We start from the raw sequence: 7,933 nt of genomic DNA on the forward strand, positions 1-7,933 counted from the left end.
TAAAGAGTATGACAGCCTTATTTTTGGGACCCCTCAGAAATCCAGGGCAATCCAGTGTATGCATACAATGAATCCATCATATTTGATATAAACAGTAACAAAAAATAATTGTGGTGACTATTCCAAGTGAGAATGTTTCAGATTTATCCTCACAGGCAACACACGACCCAAGACAGGTAATTTTACATCTTCACAGCATTGACATCTTTTAATTCAGTTGCTTTTGGCTTCCACAGACTCTGCAGATCCTCTTTCTAATATTGTAGTACTTTTTTTTCCCTTAATATTTACCTCGGTAATTGAAGCAAAAAGTTATACAGGCTTTTCAAAATGATTAAATAAAATCAGTCAACTTGAACAAACCCAAAAAATATCCTGTAGACCAAAGAGTAAGTACCCATCCCCTTTCCTAACCATTTGCACGTTCTTTTGAATTAAATCAAAATGCTTTCGGAAATTCAGGATTCTTTTTCTCTTAAGCGTAACTTCTCTAAATCGTGGACTATGTCTCTTACTTTTTCAGTTAGTTGTTTATTGACCAGAATAGCCAGCAAAAGATTCATCTATAGCCCCTAGACCGCTTTGCTGCCTTCATGATCCATCAGATGAGTCACTGCATAGTAATTTCTCGTCCAAAATCCAAACAGAGGAAAACCTGAGGATGAATTATTTCTTTCTAAGAGGACTTGAGCTGAATAGGTGATCATCATTAACTCTGTGCAAAGGGCAGGAGTTTTCCTTGTCATATCCTGAGGCTTTTGATTTAAATAGGGAAGTAAAAGGCAGCAGAGAATACCAGAAAATCCCACAATTTAGTCAATGTAGTATGTGATGGGCATAAATACACAGATACACATTTATACTGAAACCCAGAGACTGTCCCCAATATCAAAGGGCAACTTGGAGCTGCGTGTAGATTCCCCCAAAGTATTACACTATTTTTTAAGATTTTTTATTTTTTTTGGTGTATGTGTGTACTATGCACAATACAACTAACAGCTGATCGGGCTGGGCACATCCTCCTATACAATGTTAATAATGGGGAAAAAATAAACATTGCACACAGCAGCATAAAATGATAAAGCAGCCAGTTTCCTAATTGAAAGATGAGATAAAGCTTGGGTCTGTAACTCAGGAAACACATCAGCATTTTCATCACATGCAGCCTGGAATGCTGGCTATAAACAATAGGCTGGCAACACAAGGGGAGGAAAGGAGAGAATTACTTAGTCTAAACAATTTATCTAAGAAAAGTTTAATGAGCTACTTCTGTATTTCAGTACAAACACTGGGTTTTAATTCAAATGAGCAAGTTCTTTATGGCAGTGGCGAGGGGATTGTTGGCAGTGGTGGAAGGGAGAAGGCTGAGGGTTGTGCAGTGGGATTTTTGTCATCACTTTGAAGACAGGGCTTGCTGCATCCTGGGACAGGAGGGGAAGGGGGAAATATCTGCAAGGATATTTATCCTTTCCTCTGACCTTCCGCATTGCTTGGTCTCAGTGATCCATCTTTTCTTATTTAACTGCATCCAGCTCTGAAGATGCTTTGATGGAAGAGAACACAGGATATTAAGATGGAGAAAAAGAGCACAAAAACTCTCTCAGTTTGAGTTATGATGGCCAATCGAATTTATGTGAGGTGTAAGTGTCTCTCTGGGGCAAAGATACATAAGAAACAATATCACAAATGCCTTCTAAGCTCTGTAATGTTAAGCACTACAAAGCCTGCCCAGCTACTTATTTATTTATTTTTATTACCTTAGAGCCTAGCATCCTCTGCCTTGGAGCAGGACCCCATCATAGCAGCCACAACACAAAATGACAGGCCCTGTCCCAAAGACTGCAGAATTGGACTGCAGAAGCAGTGGTGAGACACAGCAAACAGAAATATGAACAACCTACGAGTGGAGCCCATCAGCCGAGATGAAAACTGGTGCCCTTTGTCTCCTTGCAGGGATGGTGGAGTTGGCGACAAGGAAGTGTTTGAAAGAAAGGATTTAGTTTGGAGAGAGGTTTGGAGGAGGCCCAGACAGACAGGTGGGTCTGTGATGCGATGGCATGGCGGATGAATTGGGGTTCACAGGTGAATCTGTTAAGGTCTAAACACTGTTTCCTGGGCTTTCATCTTCCTTGAGATTGAACCTCCATGGTGAGACCCAGAAGGTAGAAATCCACAGCAAATTGTATAATCACTATGGCAAACTTGCAGGCATGTCAGAGAAACTCTGATAAACCTGATAAACCTCTGATAAAACTCTGATAACAAAAGCTGGGTTTATAAGGCTCCAGTCCATCAGATTTAATGTGAACCTGCCTCCTCCAGGCTGCAGAGGGAGGATTCCCAGTGCTTATTCCCTGGTGTGAAGTGAGGGCACCCAAATGCCCAAACCAAATCCAGGTATAGACTTTGGTCTGAAAGTTTTCAGGGTACATAAGTGGAGATGCCTTGATGTCTTTCCTCCTTGGAAGATTGGCCTCATTTCTGAGTACATATCAGGGGAGCTGGAAAAAAAATCAGAGCTATGACAATGTTTGAATAGCTGGCAAACTTCCCATGCTTTCAAACGGCTTTTAAAACATAATGCTTTCAATGCACGTATTGCTAGGTAACACTGAGGCTGAAACCTTAATTTCAAGGTAATTAAGTTATCTGTTCCTAACCATCAGGATTTCACTGACAAGGGCCAAGGGCCTCTGGGAACCAGAGATCCCAGTATAACAATTGAATTATAATTTTGGAAATTTCTGGAGTTCTGTGCATATTTAGACATCACTGCTTATACTCACCAACTGTTTGTTTTAAGGAAGTGGAGTCTGGAATGGAAACAATAGGCTGAAGTCTTCACTGAATCAACAGAAATTGACAGTGGTATTATGCCAATTCACAGGACCTAACTGGCTAGTTTGAAGAAATATCTGGACACTGAGGAAAGAACATTCACAGATCCCTGCAAAGCTGTCCTACGCCTCCGCAGGGAACAGTCTCTTGCCTGTGGGCATCGCAGTTGTCCTTGTCCCACCTGGAGACTTCATGCAGACCTCTCTGCAAGTCATACACAGGTGGGCTGTATACCATTAAACTGACTTATGGGGAATACTCAAGCCTTTTCTTTAAGTATGTTTAAGGGAGAATGGAAAAAAAAATAGTTCTTTGGAGGTGAAGTAATGGCAAATATCTTGGAGTTGAAAAAGGGAGGCCAAGATTTAGACCTCAGCAAGCTTGCCAGTGGAATAAGCTCTGCTATGTAGGATGTGAATAAAGTTCCTCTCAATGCATAACACTGTTTTATGATCCCTTGAAAGAGGAAAACCATCTTGCCAGCACAAGAATTCTCATATCAACAGTATTGAATGATTCAACAGAAAAGCCTTGATGAAGTGAAAGCCAAAAATATTAAGGATGCTGAGGCCCCCTTTTCACACTGATTTTAGAAGCAATGTGAGTTGGTAAGAAGAGACAGTACCAAAGTTTTTTGGCTTTAAATATCTTAGGAAATATTTTCTAGCTTGTGAGGAGAATTCATATTTTGGGACAAAAGCTTTTCCAAGAAAACAAACCAAGAAAGTATAGAATTATGTTCTAATTAGGAAGGTTGTGATTGTTCTGCCAGATGGCAGGACTTTTTACTGTGCCATAAGATAGGCTAAACTGCAAATATAGTAATAGCAGAATATGTCTTACAAATTATGTGTTATGGAAATCAATCAGCTCAAAACTCCCTAAAAATTTTAATAAAAATATGATTATCATCTCAAGAAGTAACTAATGACCTGATTGAGATTTTAGTGTGTGCTTAAATGTAGAATGCTGACCAGATGTCACTAAAGATGGACATGCTTTTAGCATATGTGGTATACAAAAATATTTCATCAAGATTCTTCTCCTAAAAAAAAAAAAACAACACATAAAGAACTGTTCTGCATTCTCCTGCCCCTCCATCAGCCCTCCCCCAGACCCATTCCCACCACACACATTCCCACTAAGAGTCTATAGCAATATGTCACAACCACTCTGTTACTATGCTTCAGTGTGAGAGTTTACTATGAAAAAAAAAGAAAATAATTAAAGCCATATATTGCCAGTGTAGTCTAATGGAGCTTGTGATTGTTCTCAGTTGAGTTTAATGAGATAGTAAGCAATACTTTTGCCTAAATGCAAAGGGGGAAAAAGCAATAGAGAGACTTTAAAAAAGAAAGATTAAGACAGAACATATTAGAGATGAAACAAGCAGAATGTATAGTTTGCATCACATGCTACAGCTTGCATTAACTTCACTCTATAAAGGATCAACATCATGAGCAAAGTTGTTTTTCCTACCAGATAATTAAACTGGATACATTTTTGGGGATGATTCAGCTACACTGTTTTTTTATGTGGTATGAGGCCAGATTCTGAGCACCTGCCATCATTATTTAGGCAAAGAAAAACCTTGTGAGTGGGTGTTTAGTCTTGGCAGGGGGCATGCAGGTTGCTGAAATGAGGTGCATAGGCATATGTGAGCACTGCAGAGACAGAGTACCCCTGAAGACCTATGTAGCACATGTGGATGAAATGTTTTTTCCAGGTTTAAATCAGGAGCTTAGTAGCTTATGTAGGTTGATGTAGGGCTCCCATGTGTGGAACAGAGTGCTCTGAGACCAGCCAACGTCACACACTCAGGATGGTGAAGAGGTGCCTGACACACGGCTGTATTTAAAGTTGGTGTCTTGATGATTTGGAATTAAGTATATATCTATGTTTCTTTTTCCCAGTAGGTGCCCAGTTGCTGAGGATGTTATGTCCTTTGCTGTTCAGGAAGCAGTTCAGAGGCCAGGCATTTCCTCAAGAAACATCTACACCTCCCATAGTGCCTCCCAGGACAGTCCGAGCAAGGCAGTGCTCTCTGACCCTCCTACCAATGCAGAGCCACCATACGCCAGGAAATGCAAGACATGCAGGAGAATGAGCAAAAGAGGCTTTGGGACCTGCTCCCAGTCCAACCTCGTGTTGTGCCCAGTGGCTCTCAAGGGGAAGCACAAGTGGCCTCTGGCTCTTAACACAACAAGGTCCAAGTACGCTCTTCTCCCTCAGGTATGTTTTAAGCAGAGGGAAATGCTGCAGCGTCTGCCCCTGCCCAGCAGACTGGGACACTTTGCCCCAGCCTTCCAGGTTTCTGGGCTGGGCAGTCCCAGTGTGCTGAGACAGACAGCCTCAGGGCTGCCCATCCTCACGCATGGTGACCCCTTCTCACACCTGAGCCCTGCTACGCATGGACGTTGGCAGACACTTGTTCTATGTACTCCAAAGTATGGTTCTGTATGGGAATGGTTCTCATTTACACAACAGCTATGAAGAAAATATTTTGGAGCCAGATGAAAGAACCACTGATATTGATGGAGACACTTCCCTTGGGGTCAAGAGGCTGCAAAAATGGCCCATTCCTTTTGCATGTTAAAATAAGGCAAAGAGCTGAAGATTCTGAAGAAAGGGTGGTTTTGTTTGTTTGCCTTTTTTTTTTTTTCAAGAAAACACAGCTGATAGCATTTCTTTGTTATTGTGTTTTAGGTGGCCTTAACAGTGTCTTTCATCTCAGCTCTTATCACCATAGTGTCTGAATGGCTGATGTGAGTTTATTGCAATGGTTGTATATTTGTGGTCAAGTTTATTATTTAACAGCTCAATTTAAAAGATCTTACACTGCTATTAAGATGAGATGTGTGAATCAAAAATGCAAGGTTTGTCTAATAATGGTGTGTGGTACTGAAGGGCCGAAAATACATAAGTGTAATGATTTGTTTTCTGTGTACAGACTTTAAAAGAGAAAAGCTGGAATCATTTAGGAGAAAGGACAAAGAAAATGGCAATAAGCTAAAGCCAGCTTTCAACAGACTGAATTTACATTGGCTGTTTTAGAGATTTTTGGAGTTTGTGTTATGAGGGAGAAGGGGTTGTGCAGGCTCCTCCTACATCTCCGTGAGCTCTGTTCCTCTCTGCCTCTGGATACTTAATTATATGTGAATATTTTAACAGGAAAAAACAACCTATGGCTAAACTAGGTCAAAGAAGGTTTATGCAGCTTTCCCATGTAATTTACAGGAAGAGGTTGTGAAAAGAAATCCTTTCTTGCTTTTCCTGCTTCTAAGTAGCTGAAATGTGTGTCCTTCTTGCTTCTGTTTTATCCAGAATATTTATGGATATGTTTACTTATTAATGAAATTTCTTAAAAGCAGACATAAGACCCACTTCCATTCTCCAAACCACTTACAGTAACTGTATCAACTTTCTGCATCTACTGCTTACTTGGAGACTACAAGTTCCAGGAAAAAGATGTGTGGGTGTTAGCAGGGAGTGGGCAGGGAGAAATATTGCTTTGATTTGCATAAGGCAATGCGTTTTCCAAAAAGTTTTGTGCTTGAAGGATGAATGCTGCAGCCCTCCCAGGCCTCTCCAGGACTTCTTTCTGCAGTATGTGTGGTGGCAGTGTGTCAGATGGTGCAACGTGGATGCGGGAAGGCTAAGGCAGCCCTAAGGCAGGCAGCAGGCATCCTTCTGGCACAGGGCTCTCACGATGGATTACCCAGTCAGGTACCACACAAACCCACAGCCATTCACATCTGGCAAGTGTGGTCAAGAGGCTGGAGAGAGAATGTGGGTTTGTCCTGAGTGAGCTGTGAAAAAAATGCATGAATGTAATATTTCACCCTTGGTCTGGCAGGACAGGTGAGTGTGCAATGGAAACGACGGTGTCGTGAGTGCCAGTTCACAAGGTACTACATCTGTGATGTAGTGCAATCATACAGCCTTCAGTATTTGTGAATTAACACTGAAATTTTCAGAATATTCTAGGGAATTTCAACAACTAGCCCCAAAGCACTCATGTGAGAGTTCTCTATCCTTTTCCTCCCAGCTGTCCTCTAAACAATAAAGAAAATGAAGGAAGGAGATGAGAAAATAGATGGTATTCTTCTTTTCTATGTTCCCATTACACATAAGTAAACCTCTTTAGAGCTGGTGTGTGTGGTGCTGAGCTTTTCTTCCCAAGACTTGCAAATTACAGATGAGCCCCTTTGCGGTACTAGATAACTGAAGCATGCAAACAGCTCACAGGCATATGCGGCTCAAACAGTTTTCATGGGAATGAGCAGAGGGGCTAGGGTTTTAGTGGGAGAGAAAACATCATGGAAACATACAGAGAGAGAGCGGGAAAAAGGCCACAGAGGAAAAGCAGGTTATGGCATAGGAAAAAAAGTTGATGGAGAGCTTTCCAAGCAGAAAGTTGGCTGAAAAGAGGCTTGGAACCGTGACAGAAAAACATAATTCCTCCTTGAATCTTGTTCTGTTAAGGAAGACAGGCTGCTATATGTTATTTCTAAATGAGGAGGCTTGCATCATAGGAATAATTTATTTTCTCCTCTCAGAAAAAAAAAATCCACACAGGGTCCCAGTTTGGCTCAAAGAGTTTAGGTCAAACAGATAAAAAATATTTATCAAGACTTTGCTAATTGTGTCTTTACAGTGTGCCCTTGCTGGGGTTTATCAATGCCAAGAGCATGCTATAATTCTAGAAGGAGGGAGGCAAGGGAGCCCTAATAAATAAGTTACAGAGAAATTTATGCTTCCAGCCACCTGCTACCCAGTCAACTGTGTTAATGCCTGGCAAAATCGAAGTCCCAGTGAGATTTCCTGTCTCCTGAATATTAGTTTCCCCTGTAGTAGGTAGATACCTCTCTAATGGGTTTCTGGCCACCTGCAGACCTGTCCAGCTGGGTAAATTGCACTGCATTGTAATGAACCTGCTTAAGCAACCAGGAGGAAAGTTGCTTCAAAATTATTTCCATAATGGGGGAAAAAAAATCTTAATTAAAATATTATGCTCTTAAAGAGCAAATAGAACAGCTAGAAAACTGAAAATACTTATTAGTAGCTTGTCTTTATGTCCTATCTTAAATGCTAA

This window comes from Anser anser (assembly GCF_964211835.1).
Source record: "Anser anser genome assembly, chromosome: 2".
NCBI classification, from domain to species: Eukaryota; Metazoa; Chordata; class Aves; order Anseriformes; family Anatidae; genus Anser; species Anser anser.